Raw genomic sequence first — 17,283 nt, forward strand, 5'->3', positions numbered from 1 at the left:
AAGCAATCATTTCACCAGTAGCCTGTTTCCTAAACAGTAATTGTCTTTCCCCTCTACATTAATAACTCCAGAAAAGCCCCCCCGCCCCACCCCAACCAGATTTCTTCCTTGGGTAAGAGAAGCCTGTGCTGTGGCACATTCAGAACTATGAACCAGACAGACTGGCCAGCTGGCTTCTGCCAGACGGAGCCTAGAACAGGCAAGTTTTGCCTGCATTTCCCTCCCTGAAGGAAATTAATTCATTCTTGCCCTTTTAACCAGCCATGGAGGCTGTTTTATTATTTTTTTTCCCCCAGTGAATTTTTGGGAGGAAAAATAAACCTGGAACAAGATGAATAGTTTGTTGTGCTTGATTTAAGCATGGTGGAGTAATGAGCATAGACTGAGGATCACTAGCTTCAGTTCAGATGGCTCTTGTAAATTAGTCATTTAAATAGCCCCAAACACACAGCATATGTCTAACACATCCCAACCAGCCATCACATGGCCACTGAACATACAGCTCCAGCTGCTGCTCCTATGACACTGAAGTTGTCAAGGGCATGCCAAACAACAATACCAGGGGAGTGCCAACAAGAGAGAGGCACTTCTGGAGACAGCATTAACTGCTCATCAGAGTGTGTGGATTTCATGAGCCTAGTAAGCACAGAGGAATCTGACAAATGGATCCAAATGATTCGGGTTACTTGAGTCCCAGAACAACCCAAGACACTGACAGATCAATCTGCTTAGCAGAAGTACTTGCTGGTATCAGGGAAGCACTGCACACTCTAGAAACAAAAATTAGTATTATCACCACTGGACTCTGAATTTGCTCTCCATCCCCACAGCATGGAAAACAGGGCCAGAATGAGCCCTTGGGACACAAAAGTGAGCTGTCTCCTTCCTGTGCTACAAATAACACTATGAGAAACTATATCCAGCAACGATGTCTGCCACACCAGGCTCTGTATCACCTCCCTCTGATACCCAGGCAATAAGGCTGTTATCTCTTGTGCCAGAGACTAAATTGGTCCCCATGAGGCCTTGTGCCTGGGAGTCATGAAGGTAATTTAAAGCTTTATTTGTTCACCTTTTCCCCAAACAGCTCTTGGGTGGACCATGTGGTTCCACTGCTTGGGCCCCGAATCAAGAGCCTGAACAAATGTGCGCTCTCAGGCTTGTGCCTGTCCACCAGAAGAATGCACGCGGTTCCCTCCTCTGCAGAGCATTAACACCCGCTTTAGCAGCAAACATTCCCACTGAATGCTAAAAGCCACCAGGTTTATGTATTGCTGGACAAGATGCTTCTCCTTTCATGTTTTAATCTAAAATATTAAGCCTAGATAACAGAAGAAAAGTATTTGAAACGATGACTGCTATGGGATGTCATTAACTGGTTTTCAAACTTCTTCAATAAAGAAGTTGCAAACATCTCAGGGAAGCAATATCTAGAATCCTAGATTTGAGGAGCATTTAATCTTTCTTACTAACAGGAACTTACTACCATTTAGACTGTGTCTGCTTAAAGATAGGCAGTCAAGCATAAGTGAAGGGGGTCTGCCTGACCACTGTGTATCTTACAGCATTATTTGTACAACTTCAACTCAGTAGAATTATCTTAGCATGAGACTGGCATAACACAGTGTCTAATCAGCCTTATTATCCTGAATTCTCAATTGTTTCCTGGTAAGCTGCATTTATGTCTTAGCTGATTATCCACTTAAACTATCAAGTACCAATTATAAAACGCAGTAACATTAACATCACAGATGCTTGGATTCAGAGAGAAGCAACCCCAGATCATTTTTGGGATAATAAATCGCACTACAGAGGCAGCAGACCTCGGCATGAAATGCCTGTCTCTGTGATTTAACATAAATAAATAAATCATTCTGGTGTACAAATGACTCATTCCCAAATAAGACTTTAATTAGTTAGAAATAAACCATGGTATAAGTTTGCTTACAGCGCTGCTGCAAACAGGCATTAGGATCACATTCATATAATGGCATTGGCAAGTGCAATTCCTTGTGCAGTCAACAGAAAAGTGCCTCTTTTAAGTGTTGTTTTATGGCTGGTCCTCATGGAATAAAGTTCCAAGAACCTTGTTTTCCTTGTGCAGAGAGGTCTGAAAAATTGAAGCAGTTCTGTGGAAAAAGACTTTCAATCTGTCCCTGTTCACTTTGCCAACTGAGCTCCTCAGGCTCAAAGGAACTGCAGACGTTCAAAAGCAAAACTTGTTCAAAACATTCTCTCAGTTCCTGAAGGTGAGGTAAAGTCAACCCAAAACACCATACTGGTACTGTCAAGATTAATGTGTCTCACTGTGCATCCTCACTGCCTATGTCTGACCTTACATTATCATTGTAACATCAGCTTTCCAACCCTTTCCCCTTCGGAGAAGGCCTACCTGTTGCACTCTGGGCGCTGGAAATCAATCATCAATGCTGTTAAATCATTCAAACGGTCACTGTCCTAGTTTTGACAATTCTCAGGCACACCTTGGTAGTCCGCAATGTGCCGATACCACCCCTAGCAAGCAGTTTACATATGGCTATCTTCTAGAAGCTAAAAAAGTCTAATATATAGGGATGAGCTGCATGTAGCTAGCTGTGCTCAGGGCCCAAGAATGACTCTGGGCATGCCAGCCATATTTCATTTATTAATAGTGATGCAGCCACACTGGTTAGGTAAGATAAACAGCTTCCAGCTGCAGCACTGTAGCTTCTCCCTTGCCACATGGCCTAACGCCATAGGACAGGTTGTGGCTCCATCCTGAACATCCAAGAAGAAATAAGAATCAAAGCACTTGAGAGGTCTCTATGTCTTTTGATCTAGAAACCTGTGTCTCTTAGCTCAGTGAGGAGAAGTGAAAGGTTTGCCCCCAGTAGCCAGCAGCTCACCATGGGCCACTCACCAGAGAGAATGCTCTGTCTCGGTCTACTTTCAAGCTCTGACTGACTTTGCCTTAGGTCCCCAGCTGTCTTCCTTCCCCTGCCTATTGCTTTGACAACATTACTTATCTTTCTTTGAGAAATACTGCTCCCTTGTATCTTCATGGCTTCTTAGCTCTCCCTTCATGCCATCTGTTACCTTGTGCCTGCCTCCCTGCTGACACATACCGATAGGCTTCTCTCTCAATTGTGCAGCAAATATGCATTAAGGAAACTATTTCCCTTGTTGCTTTCTTCTCCATCTGAACATCACTGTCACAAGGACAGACGTAATTGAGGAAAAAGAAGCTAAAGGAAAAAATACACAGAAGATACAAAGCAAGGGGAATGAATCCTATCGTGCTACGGAAGAGCAGGTTGGTGTTATTTTTGGCAGATCACTATAACATGAATAGTTTTTAAGACAGAGTCATTAAACGGCTTAAAAATTGATTTGCAAATGGAATTGATGAGCAGTAGGAGAAGCAAGTGTTCAGAGAACAGCTGCTATAATAATCTAAAAAGTGCCATCCTGAAGCTTACCAGCCATCCATCTACCCAGTATTCTCTCTTCAAGGAAGAGCACACCTGAAAAAGCCTTTTATTTCCCCTCAGGACATAATCCTTGGCTATTGAAAATCTTTCATTTTAAAATGCCAGTGGCTTAACACTGAGTAAATAGCTAGGGCTCTAGAAGAGAGAAAGAAGGGTAAGAGTACAAAAGGAATTAAAAAACCTGAACAAATGACCCTTCCTCCCACACTTCCTGCTCTTCCCTCCAGAACTCTTCTCATGCACTAAGCTGAATATCACTCCATGTTTGCTGCCAAGCCAAAGTAACATATAGTAATGTCTAAAAAGACTCAAGGAATTATTTAATAGTTCCCAGTGAGTTTCTTACAGTCCTTTCCACAGCAGCAGTAACACTGTGCTTTGTAACTGCACTAGACTGAGGTGCATGTCTGTGTTTATTTCTCTACCTATCTACATACAAGGACTGTCCACTTGGAGAAGGAGTTTACTTGAAGCACTTTCACACTGGAAATTATTTCTAGAAGAGATGGAGTGTAATTTGGGAAAAAGTAAAGGAAGCATTATAACAGAAATCTTTTAAATACAATTAAAGGTTCAGTTGAGGCCTTAAGTCTGGTGGACTGTGGAAAAAAAAAGAGGAGGAAGGAAAAGTTTTACCTAGATTAAGAAGACTTTATATGACTAGGCTGGACTGCCAATTTTTTCATGTAGATTAAGAGTTATAAAAAGGGAAAGGACTCATACTAGAGATCAGTCTCTCTCTCTGGATTACAGAGAGTTTAGTAATTACAGTTGGAACACTGTTGCTTCCCTAACGAGGGACTGAATCCACAACTTCTCCTGCTGACAACCTACTCATCACTGAATTTTTCACCGGAGGTTGGAATGCAAAGCCCCATGTTTACTGCCAAGTCCTAAACACAATCACTTAATTAATCACCTGAAAAGACTGTCTATAGCTATAAAGGGCGTAAGCAGTGAGAGCTTCAGTTAAGAAGACTTGCTGACTTGAGGCAGAAGTCTTCCAGCAAAGTGCATTTTTCCCTTTATAAACTCTGTTAGTTTAAACAAGCTGTAGCATATGCTTACCCACCTGGCTGGGTTTGCTCTCCTGCAGCAAGAGACAGACGCATGGTCACACGGCTAACGTTCAAGAAGCAATGCCTCTACCTTTTCAGACCCTTGTAAGTCAAGGGGTCATATGCTCTCTCTTCCAATTTCACTGTCTAGCCATAAAGGTTTATAAACTGCTCCATTATTATATGAAATACATAGATTCATCTTGATCAACTCGGCAAAAGTCACTCTACATTGATGAACTGCTTACTGCAACAAAGAATGAGCCTCTTATTGAAACTCATGTAAGAACCTGAACCTTAGCTAGAGAGGAAGAGGAAATTATGGGCAATCTGTCTTTCAAGTTATCTAAAAGTGTACTGGGCAAAGCAATGGAAAATATGACACCAGGAACAATCCTACTTTGGCACGGCAATGAATCAAGTTATCTATGATCTTTTTCATAATCTGCTGTTGAATTATGTGAATTGAAAGACAGTATAAATACACTCTAATTATTAATGAAAAAAAACAAAGACCTGAAACTACTGGTGTTTCATTTAATACATCAGAACAGAAATTATTTTGAAACCTGATTCCGATACTCCTGTCACACCAAATAATAAATTGGCCGAAATTCACCTACTGTAATAACTGCAGGAGAGTGTCTGAGAGGACATTGGCTTAAGTACATATCTGTGAAATTACATGGTCCTGAATCAAGAACAAGTACCAGAAAGTTGTCTAGTTTTTAATGTAATTTATTATCTTATTAGACTTTTCTGGCACTCTGCAGTTAGCTATTACATTTTGAATTATGTCTTCACTGAATCAAGGAGAATAAAAATATTAATAGTTGAATTCTTCCTTCCTACGTAAGACAAAGGAGTAGAGAGAAAAGCTGTGGAGGGGACTAACTAGTACTTGCCATTCGTCCCTGATGTTCCTGGAGGGTTCATTATTTTTTTCTGCTCTAAAGTAGACTATAACATATCAGCCTTTTAAATACATAAAAGTGATGCTGGAATCACGGAATGACGTTCTTCAGAAGACTATAAAAATATGGTAATATAACAACACTCTTGTACTGCAAAATGGTAGAAGAAAGTCCAAGTTTGGGCAAAATATAATTCTGAAATATGCTAAATAATGCTGTGTAGTACAGAAAGTAACAAAAGAATAATATAATCTCCAAGAGAAGAACTACAGCTAAAGATGCTGTACAAAAACATTGTAATTAAAATTATGATCATTAATAGCACAGGGACAAAATCTCTCACATTGACTCATGAGTAAACAGGAGAGGAAGTATCTGATCATGTTTATTCAAATAGTTCCAAAACAGAAACAAAACAGCTGCTTTACCTCAATGAATGACACCTTCTGGAGAATAGTATTTTACAACTACTTTATCCATACTTTGGGGTACCACTGTTTTGGAGCTGAGAAACCAGTATCATGTCCAACAAAAGTCCTGCTTACTTCAGTGATCTCCAGGGTCACTGCAGGACCACACGGTTTCTAATTAACCCTAATTTCTTGCTATCAAATCTTTGTTCTACTCCTGTGATCAGTCCTGTCCAAATAATTGAAAACAATTGCACAAATACACTGAACACAATTTCAACCATTAAGTCAATAGAAAGATTACTGTTCATTTCGATCCCCCGTGCTTTTTCAAAAATATTTCTGATGTCGTCTGTTCTCTGCAGTCAAGATACAGGCATAAATTACTCAAGATTGCCTTGTACTAAGTAGGAACCAGATTGTCCTTTCAGCAGAAAATGCTGCATAAATGGGAAAAAATTATTCTAGGAATTCCCTTGAGGTCATACCTCCACACCAACACACACACACAAAAAAAAAAATCTCAGTTCAAAATACAGAAGCAGACAGTGGAAATAAATTCAGTCATGGGACACATCCCAGAACCCAGTGGACATCTGTGCAAAGATCCTGTGTCTCTAACAGTTCTTGCCCATACCCACACGGCAGTATGGTATCAGCTAATTTTTCTGTTACTGACCACAAATACTGTTCAGTATGTTATTTTGCGTGATGGAGATGTTGCAGCAAAGCAGCGAGCAGCCGGCTATTTAATAACAGGAACTGGGCAACCTGTCTCAAAATAAGAAACTAAGCTTTCATCAGCTCCTTTTCTCATTGCATGCCATGCGGGAGGTCTGAACAGACCCCTCCTCCGTGGCTAGTTACTGTATTTAGACAGGGTCTGCAGTGTCAGAATGCAAAGTGGTGGATTACTTCTGACCTTTACCTAGTTACATGATTACCCAGCTGCCAGCTACAGGCAGTAAGCTCCAGTGATAAGAAATCAGCTTCAACAGTTCTTTGGTGATCATGGTTCACAAGTTTTGCTTCATTTATAACGCAGTAGCAAAAAACCTGTATTAGACCTGATGCGATAGTCCCACTGATATTAGAGTGGAGTTGTGCAGGCTCCCTAAAGAATAAGAACCTTAGCTTTTAACATCTCTGCAAAAAATAGAGGGTCATGAAACAGGGATAGGAGGGAAACAAAACCTGGTGGCTGTGTTTCGAATGATTTTCAACAAACTAACAATTTGCCTTGTACATGGGTAAGGGCATTCTATTAAAAAGGTGTCTGAACATTGCCAACTTTCATGCACTACTGACTCCACAGCAAGCAGCAGTTCAGTATGATTCCTAGTATATCTAACTTAAGAAGAAAGATAATGGCAATCCCCTATGGAAGAGATTTATGATTGCAGCTACTTTTCACTTAAAAGTTGATTTAGGGCCAGACTGTTTCTCTGCAACAAAGGTAGAAAGAAGGTGGGTTAAAGTAGACACACAGAAGAAGGTCCTAAGGGAAGAAACGCTGCCCAGTGATTAAATCACTCTCCCAGGAGCTGAGACTCATGATTTCTATTTTTGGCATTCCTGTTGTCATAGCATTAAGACCTTGGGAGGAGGATATATGATACGTAATGGGGCTAGCTTCCATGATTTTATCCAACATCATACTTCCAGTCATAAATAGCTGCATTAATTACAATATAACTACTCACAAAGCACTACCTAGCGTAAGTCAGATCCTGACTCAGAAGGGTATTGCGAAGCTTAATTAATGCACACAAAATACTTGGAAAACCTGAGACTAGTTCACTGCATCACTCCAAGGTAGTATGCCACAGCACTATTACTGGTAGTTTGAAGAAAAATAGCAAATGATCCCCTTGTTGCAATAGATCTGAGTATTTGCCATAGCCCACTAACGCATTTTATAACAGACAGGGAAAATGAAGGTGATTCAGTACAACGTGAGGTTAAACTGGAAATAAACAACATTGAAAAAATCCGTGGAAAAATTTTCACAGCTACCCTTCCTGCAATATTTCAGCGAGTTATCCTCTCCTCACATAAAAACTTCTTAATTACAGTCTTTGAATATCCCCTGCAGATAGTTATCCACGTCAGATGTCACGATATTAGATTAAACAAAGAGCTTGTGCTACTTGTGTAGAGTGTGAAAATCATCTTCCCACCCCCTCAATGCCTTCCCCAACTCTCTCTCCCAAGCTCCCGCCTCAGAACCAAACCACAATGGCTGTGCTATCAGACCGAGTGCTAGACTGGTTTTGTACTATTAGTTGCTGATATCTAAAATTACCTTGTCTTTCAAGAAAAAGTCACCACTGGCAGATATGTACCCAACCCTAATTCTTAGGGAGCCCTGCTGGTACACTGTACCCTATGGTTCTTGAAAACTAAACACACATTTTGGGAACTAGCCAATTATTTATCTCTAATCTTAGATACAAACCCCTTCCCCTTTGATATTCTAACACTTTGTATGTTTCATATACAACAACTTTCATCAACGAATCTTAAAGCACCTCCCAAACACATCTCTGTGCAGCAACACCACACCTTCCATGGGAAATACACCATTATAGACAAAATGTCAGATTTTAAGATGTCTTGCCATATTTGATCTTGATGTGGATAGGTCCTAACGGTAGCCTTCAAATCAGTCAAGACTAGCTGCCTAGCCCTTCTGATAATTACACTGAGCAACAATCTCGTTTTGTGTTTGTATTTTTTTAAAGATCCTAAAAGCTTTTTAAATTTGTTTGTTTACTTGCCTGTTACACAGGAAACTTGACAGAAGCAGCAGAATCATTCTCCTCACCTGCATCGAGTTATTTCTTTCACTATGAAGAATTACAAGATCTTAAAAAAAAAAAATGGATCTTTGATATGAACACAAATTTCTCTCTGGGAACTACATTTGTTTAAAGCACATTTTTCCACTTTGCTCCACTGGAACAGACACACACCTTAGATGAGACTGTGTCTCTGATATCTGAAGTGGTTAGAAATTTTTTGCAGTTCTTTGGGGAAAGATCTGCAGGAAAATAGGCAGAATGGCTTCCTCTATACCTGGACACTTCTACTCATCAGTGCAGACAGTCTTCATGCTTGAAAGCCAACACTCCAGGGAAATTTTTAAGAAATACGTCCCTAACAGGTTTCATCACATCACTTTCCTATGTGTTTTCTACTTGTGCAGGGGAAAAAAAATCACACCACTTCTTTCCAAGGAACTGCTTATGTGAAGAGAGAAAGAGGGCTATTTTATTAGGACTGCTTTGCTCTGATCTGCCATGTATACAGCACATGCCTCAGGTCATTCTATTTTGGTCTTTTATTCCTGATGTTACTTTAACATAAATGGTGCCACTTACATCAGAGAGAAATCAAACGTTAGCAGTTCTCCACTTCCTGCCAAAATTTCTTTAACAAGTTCCAAATTTCTTTCATTCCTCCAATCCTGGAAGTCAGGTGTCCTGCAACTTGAATCAAGAGAGCAGCAACATTAAATTAGAAAAGATGCTGGATGGAACAAGACTGGAAACTCTTAAGAGATACCCAGTAGAAAGTCACTGGAAAGTTAAGCATGAATGTGTGAAGAGCACAAAGCACTGTTTTCATATATATACATATAATTGAAGCTGCAAGAGACAGTCATGATGTTACACATGCCTGTCTAATAAGTTGAGCACAAGAGAATAAGAATGCTAGCATAATTTCCTCGTAGATGAAGAGACACCATGTAAATCTATTTGATCTTAAATTAGGTAAGACAATAAAATGCTAACTACCAACATGAAAATGTGTTTGATTTTTTTGTGACCAAGAAGCAGAATATTTCTACTTCTCTACAGAGCAAAAGTTCAAGGGATGACACAGTCCCAGGAGAGAAACACAAAGAAGATCCCACTTAGTGTAAAGCTGGATAAAAACAGATTGATTACTCGTAAGCAGGCAGCTAAAATTAACCTGGAAAAGCACAGTAAGATGAAGGAAGAATTTCAACAGCCTAAGGAGAAGGGTGGAAGATGTCAGATTCTCCAAAAGGGGAAAATTAAGGCAAGACATAAACATATAGAGTTTGAAAAATGAAGAAAGATGTACGCTGCTGCTAAGAAATAGAAAACTGAAGAATATATTATTATTAAATTGCCAAAGAAAGTTAAAAATAAGAGTAGTGTGGTGGTTCCTGCCAATTGGTACCTGAAAACCTCCATTCTGAAAGCTATTAGGTTGTGTGGCAGAATCAGGAAACAAAGTAGACTACGTGTGCCTAAGACAACAGCATGTTAAGAGAGATTCTACTCAAGGACATGACGATTACATCTGAAAAGAGGAAGGAACAATTGCAAATTAATAAGCCTACTGTGATAGGTAAAACATCCTTCACTTTAAAGCAAAGCTCTGAGAATAAGATTTTACATGCACCGTTTTTGGTGAACAGTTGCCTCTACCATAAGATAACACAAGAGCAGCTAACAGACCAAATCAGAAAGAATAGTACAAGGTGACTCTCTGAGGTCATTCTTAGCTTTGAAAGTCTCTTCTGGAGAACAGTGTGGAAAAGAAAAAAGAGAGACTCAGCATAAAAGGCAGAGTAGCTGAACCACCTGAAGTTTATAGACAATATACCCTATCTCCAAAATTTGACTAAGCTGAGCAAGAAAATCCAGCAGTGGATGGAGCTAAACGAGCAAAAAGTACAATTCTTCAGAGCATTCAGAAGAAGGACTGGGACAAAGAATATAACTTTCAAAAAGGCACCCGACAATCTCTTCTTTGAATAGCTATAAAAGAAAGCAAGAATTATGACACTGATGTAATCAAAAGACAACTCCAACGAAGAATTTAGGATATTAAATACTTACTTGGTAGTTCACTAGGATGCCTAGGCAAAGCTGTCTGATGATTATGTTGTTCAAACTAGACCAAAGTCATGTAATAACAGTACTCTGCATTTTTAACAATCTGAATCTTCAGCAACTGCACCTGCATTTTTCCCCTCATTTCGTTCCCAAAGTCAATCAAAGCTAGTGCTATTACTCCATTTAACCAAATGAAAGATTTAAGGTGGATAAATTAGGTAATTTGGCTAAAGCCATGCAAAAATCCCAATCAGATCTTGTAGGTAAGACCATGCCCAGACCATCTTTGTCCCACTTTCTAGCAAAAGAAATCACCGTTCCTTCTGACATAGTTTATCATACATATAATTTTCCCATGCCTTTTAATACACATTTAGAAAGATGTCAACAACTTAAATTTGTATCCCACACTGAAATGTAAGAAAACATGCTTTTACAGAACATTTAGAAGTCAAAATCTTTCCCCACTTTTTAAGCACTTCGATTCAGCACTCAACTAGCTCTTTGCAGCTATAAACAACTCCAACTCTGTGCATAAGAGGATGCTGGCTTTCACATGTGAAACTTCACGTGATGTATTTTTGCCTTCTTACTCACAAGCATTCCTTTGACTTCTTAGCACTGTTGAAGGCATGCTAAATGCTGAAAGACACTTGTTTAAAAAAGAATTTTACCTTGCATTTGCTTTTCCAAAGGCTTGTTTTTAAGTAGTATACATCTAAGTCTAAGCAATTAGCACATGCATGTAAGGAGGAATAAGAACAGTTAAAAACAGAAACAAAAAAGAAAAGGTTGTATCGCAAACAGAGCTCTAAAAATGCACTTTTAGTAATCTAACATGTAATTAACAGCAGATACAGAAGTAAATACACAAGTCACACTGTATACATTTGTAACGTTCTCTATACTGACTTAATTTCCAGTGTGAGGATCTTTATTTACAGGGACCTCTTTAGCACAACAAGGTGATGCTGTCTCAGCTGCAACCTCACCTTTGCAGACAGATTAGAGTTTAAAAGCTCAGTCTGGCCTCTTTCTTGTAAGAAGCTGAACTCCAAAACTGAGTTTCTCCTGCATTTCTGTAGCTTTCTGTACTCCATTTACTATTTTCAGTTCTCTTCCTGAACAGCAAATAGTTGAAAAGAAGTGTGACCCTTTTACTCACTTTAAATCTGACCTAGAAACTTACAGCTGAAATTCAAGACTGATTCTTCATCTTACGGGGATAGGAGTGGTATGGCCTACTCATTCTGCAGAGATATCAACCCGCAGGTGTAAGAGTATTGAGCGAATAGCCAGGTCTGGTGCTTGGTTTTAGAAGTGGAATTTAGTTCTCTGCTTTGCATGATGCTGGGCTAAACTCAGTGGCCATCTGTATGGGGGGGTGGGATAAGAGCATTTCCCACCTCACACAGCTGATACGAGGTTGTCCTTAAAACCACGACTCGTTAGGCTCAATAAGTAAACAACTAAAAGTGTCCAGCTTTTGTTTCTATGTTTGGCAAGAAACCAGAAGAAGCACTATGCATCCTGCATAACCAGGTACCCACTTCTTTCTTTTTGCCCGTACTTACAGACCCTCTTAGGTCAGTCTCATAGCAAGTTTACCTTTATATCAGATTTCCCACTCTGATTTTACACAGTATACCAGTTTACTTTTATACCAGCTATCAAACAAGAAGTCATACTCTCAAACTTCCCCCCTTACTGGTGAATTCCCCGCCACACCTGACTGCATTTAACTTCACCCCACATTGTACATAATAGTCTCCTACCACCCCAAAAGAAATGTTATTGCTTACTATTAGGAATAGTAATCAAACTTTTCAGGGCCAGAGCATCAAGTGGTGTGAATTATGCAGATTCAATGGCATCAGCATGAACAAAATGTTATCAAAACAACTGTATTTTCCATCTAGTCATCAGGAAATAACTGCAGCATCTCACATGCTACTTGAATAGGTGACTAAGTAGCAACAAGTGGATAGGTATTCTTTACTGAAGAAAAGACACTGTCCTTGCAGAAACAAATTAAAAACAAAGTTGTAACAATTCCCACTCAGTGACCCACATCAAAACTAGAAAAATGCATTCTTTTTGATAGTGCAGTCTCTGATCTCGCTCCATACCATTTTTTCCTTTTGATGGCTTTTAAATATAATATTCTGTGCCTAGTGTCCAATGTTAGTAATAAAAAAAGGAGGCAAGCACAAACACACCTTATTGTTAGTTGGCTCTGTTACTTCTATATCTTAATGTCTGCTTTGGGAGGGCTAACTTCTGAAGCTAACTCCTTCAGGATTTAGCTCATGAAGGATCAATGACTTCTAGCATGCTCTCAAGTAGCAACAGGGGAAAAACCTTGGATTGCTAGCTGCTATCTCACCTTTTTACTTCAGGCAGCAGTGGGAAACACTGCAAAGCAGAATTTATCATTGGGGACATGGGATCAAAAGGGCTGAAATTAGAAAAGACGGTTTGGCTGCTTTCAGTTCAAGTGGAAGTATTATGGAAAAGTGTTTCGAATTATGTCACACACAGCAAGTGTCACTGCAGTTAGTAAGAACTTACAGTTCCAGGAAATGTCAGGACAAATTACACTGCAGGACAGCCGAGCTGTATGCCACCCTCACTTCCAAAAGGGAAAGGCTTCCCCCCACTGCCAAGAAGCTGCTCCCATTTCCAAGCTGATTTAAATCAAACTGCTCTTATTAAATCATAACAGCATGGAGGAAGTACTATAGTGACATTATTGGCAATTCTTTGGATCCCTCCCTACTTGCAGGGATGAAATGCTTTGATTCTCCACCACCTTAAAACACAATCACCTTAAGGCTATAGAGTTGCATATGTAAATGGCTGTCTGCAGGTTCTTGAAGCCACTGCTTACCCTTCTCACTGTCTCACTGTCCCCTGTGCTCCGGGGTCTGTGCCCATAAAACCTTTCTTGCCTCTTTGATCATATACTCTCTGCAGAAAGGTGCATTTGCAATTTATGCTGGACCCGGCGTGGTACCCAGCACAACTGAGGCCTCATCAATGCCTGGGGTCCCTCAGCACTACTAGTAAAAGTGAATAATAGGAATATCAAATTCAGTGCACCAGTAAGGAGAAAGACAGAGCTAAGTCAAAACCAAAATAAATTTATTTTATTTAAATATAAGGAAATCTCTCACTGAAGTGTGAACTCCTAGCAAAATGAACTGGTTTTGATTCAGCTATCCTGAAGTTTGAAAATAAGTGTTTCAGTTATAAGTTACCAGTGCTTCAATATAGAGAACAAACACATCTTTATGTTCTGTGGAGAAAAAAACAAGAGCTACAAAACATTTTGATGAGTTGAAGACAATTTTTTTCAGTTTTGAACTTTTCTAATACATGACTTCCCAGAAGTTTTCAGGTGCTTCTTCCTCAGGCTTTCATTTAATACTTAGATTGCAGAAAAAAATTAACTGACACTGGCATAGCTTCTATTAGTATGGGAATACCTGTGTTGGGTATAAAAGCAGAAGGTAGTCTGTTCCTTCACTTCCTATGCTTTGTTTGATATTTCAATCATTTCTCAGCCAAAAAAGGATAAACACACCTAGAAGTCTATCAAGAATAATGCCCACAAATAAATGGCAACATAAAAGTTCAGGGATTCAAGGTCTGGCTTTGATTTAAGCCACTGTTATCTCCAGTTATTTATTCTATCCTACAGCTGCAGGCAATCACCCCAAATAGAAGAGTCACTATAGTAGACCATCTCAAGTGCTTTAAAGCAGATAGTACACAGCACTGAAAAAGCAATGGAGTTTTAAGGGAAGACCGTACACAGAAATAGCTGGGTTGCAAGCTCACATTTCCACACGACAACTCTGCAGGGATGGCAGCCTTTGGCAAGTGATAACAAAGCAACTCTGGGGCTCTAACAACATTTTTGCTGTGAGTAAGTGCCTATAAATCCAGTTAACTAAGACACGTCAGATGCTCTGACCCTGTACATTTTTCTTAGCCACTAGTACCAGTTCTTTTCAGAAAGGACTTAATTTGTGTGCAACTCTGTCTGTCACTGACTCATGTTCTGAATGGCTGGACTTGAGCTATGTCTGCGTAAGCAGAATTTGCCTCCATGTATTCACACGCTGTCCCCAGAATGGCTGCTGCAAGAATGCAAATCCTATTTGGAAGGATTACTTGCCATGCAACAGCCAGAGGCCCTGTCCAAGGCTGGGCTCCCTCTCATGCCAAGAAGCATAAACTCAGAAGCTCTGATTTGAAGAAGGACATGATAAAAACAGGCAAGGTGGCAACATGAAATGGTACTCTCATTTTGCATATATGGAACCAAAGCTGTCATTCGCTTCCCCTCCCCTCCATTATATCAGGAGTTTGCACTAAAGCTGGGGATTTCATAAAATGCAAGTGTAAAGATGTGCAAACAAGAAAGCACAGACCAGGTCAGCATTTATACTTGTGGAAGCTGATAATAACTGGTGGCAATACAGATTCCGCTGGAGCACTTGTGTGTGGACACCAGGGGTCACACAAACATCTGAGAGGGTAAATAAAACTCTTTAGAGAAATACCTGCTCTCTAGAGCAGAACTTACAGATTTTTATGGTCTATGTACATTCCTCCGTAACAATTACAGAAAATTACTGGAATGTCCCAAGTACTCAAGAGTTTGAATGTGTTGTTCCTTGTAAGTTGTATTTGCTATTGCTTATCATTGCATTTTCTAAATGCTTCACACATTTCATTGCTGTTATTTCAGCATACAAGGGAGTACCTCCTCTTTCCGTGGGACACAGTGCCTCAATCTGTTACATTCCTCATCTTAGAAAGAGGATCTCTTCAATTTAGTTCTTCCACAAAAATGAGAGGAGTGTTTCTCAAGCTTGTGAAAATGGCAGACTGATAACACTGGACACTGTGTCCAGTATTTCCATACAGAATAGAAGCAATGGCAGTGCATTGCCCCAGCCCAGATGGTTCCCTCGTCATTTAACACTGGCTGGTGAAATGGAGAGATGGAGTGTCACACTGACTTCCGCTGAAAGTCTTCTCTGGCTTAAAGCAGACACCAGCTAAGACCAGTTGTAGCTGTAGCTGCCCCTTTTTGCAACTGCACAGCTGCCTGATTTGATTCTGACTAACACAGAGCTGGTGGTGTGATTTTGCATTTGCTCTCTAGCAATCTTGTGTTGATCAGAATTGTTAGAATATGAAGAAGTCCCACATAGCCATCCCCCAGCCATGCAGAACTACATCATTTTGGAAATGAGAAATTCCATTTTAAAATTAGTTTGCTTCATGTCTTTCTCAAGTGTTTCTACCAGTTCCAAATAAGTTTTTGAAAATCTGTGTTTTGTACCTTTCCTGAAAACAACTCAGTAAAGGAAGCATTCAGAGTAAGTGACAGTATACTCGGGCATCAGGCAAAAGATGCCAAGAAAATGTACCAAGCTCTCCACCACTCTCAGCTTAGAGCATTATAATTATTTTTTATTGGAATAAACAGAAAAAAAAAAAAAATGCAGCAGTTTTTGTAAGCAAACCATGTAACAAATCTGACAGTGAACAAACATTAAGACTGTACAAAGAAAATGGCATAACTTGCATCTCCAGTTAGAGACGCTTTCTGGCATCCAGTTTAGAGACATTTTCTCCTGATTAAGATCCTGCATTAAGAAGTACAGGTTTCAAGTCTACTTCAATCTACAGCAATTAATAAGCACATAAAAAAGATGCCTTAGGTGAGTAGGAAGGTCTCCTATTAGCACATGCTAAAATAGACAACCTGTAGAGCTATCTGAACAAATACTTTACATAATAAAACTTTGAATTTTCCAGGCCCTGAGGATTCACATTTGTCATTGACTTTTGAAAGCTGAGGCCTTTTTCAGGTCTGAATAGTCCAGTTATATATTAACTGTAGGCCACAGTTATTAGCAGTGAGCCACTAGACCAAACAAGCTCTGGAGAACACCTCCATTGCCACCTCGGGCAGTGCCACAAAAGACAGCTGCACTGCACTGAAGAGAAACAAACTAGCAGAAAAATCCTTTTATGTCTCACCTTGTAATGGGAAGAGCAGATGCCTTCAAACATATCTATATCCAAACACTCCATTGGTTCAGACCTTCCTGGTTACAGCAAATCTTCCAGCTTCTTTTTTTCTTATTTTTTAATCTGCCAGCTGGTGCAACCTGTAAATTTACAGAAGTGGGTGTGTTATTCCAAGATGTTTATTCATCTCATTCTACAAGGCATTCAATTTAAATATATATGGCTCTGTGCCATGTGGCTCCTATTGCTCTCCAGAGCTTTCAGTGTAATGGATTACAGACCACAAATGTTTCTGTAGGTTATTGATTTTTTGGGAATACAAGTAGAGGACTCTTTAGGATTTCTTTGGAGACTTTCCAGAACATCACATTCCATATGTGTACATCTTATGCATTTGAGAACATGCTCCTACCTTATGAAATTCAAACACTTCACTGCACAAAAAAAAAAAAAATGGAGTAACTTGCATCTCTGAATTGTCAATTTCTTTGTCAATTTATCTG

The sequence above is a fragment of the Nyctibius grandis genome, chromosome 7 (assembly GCF_013368605.1).
Source record: "Nyctibius grandis isolate bNycGra1 chromosome 7, bNycGra1.pri, whole genome shotgun sequence".
Lineage (NCBI taxonomy): Eukaryota > Metazoa > Chordata > Aves > Nyctibiiformes > Nyctibiidae > Nyctibius > Nyctibius grandis.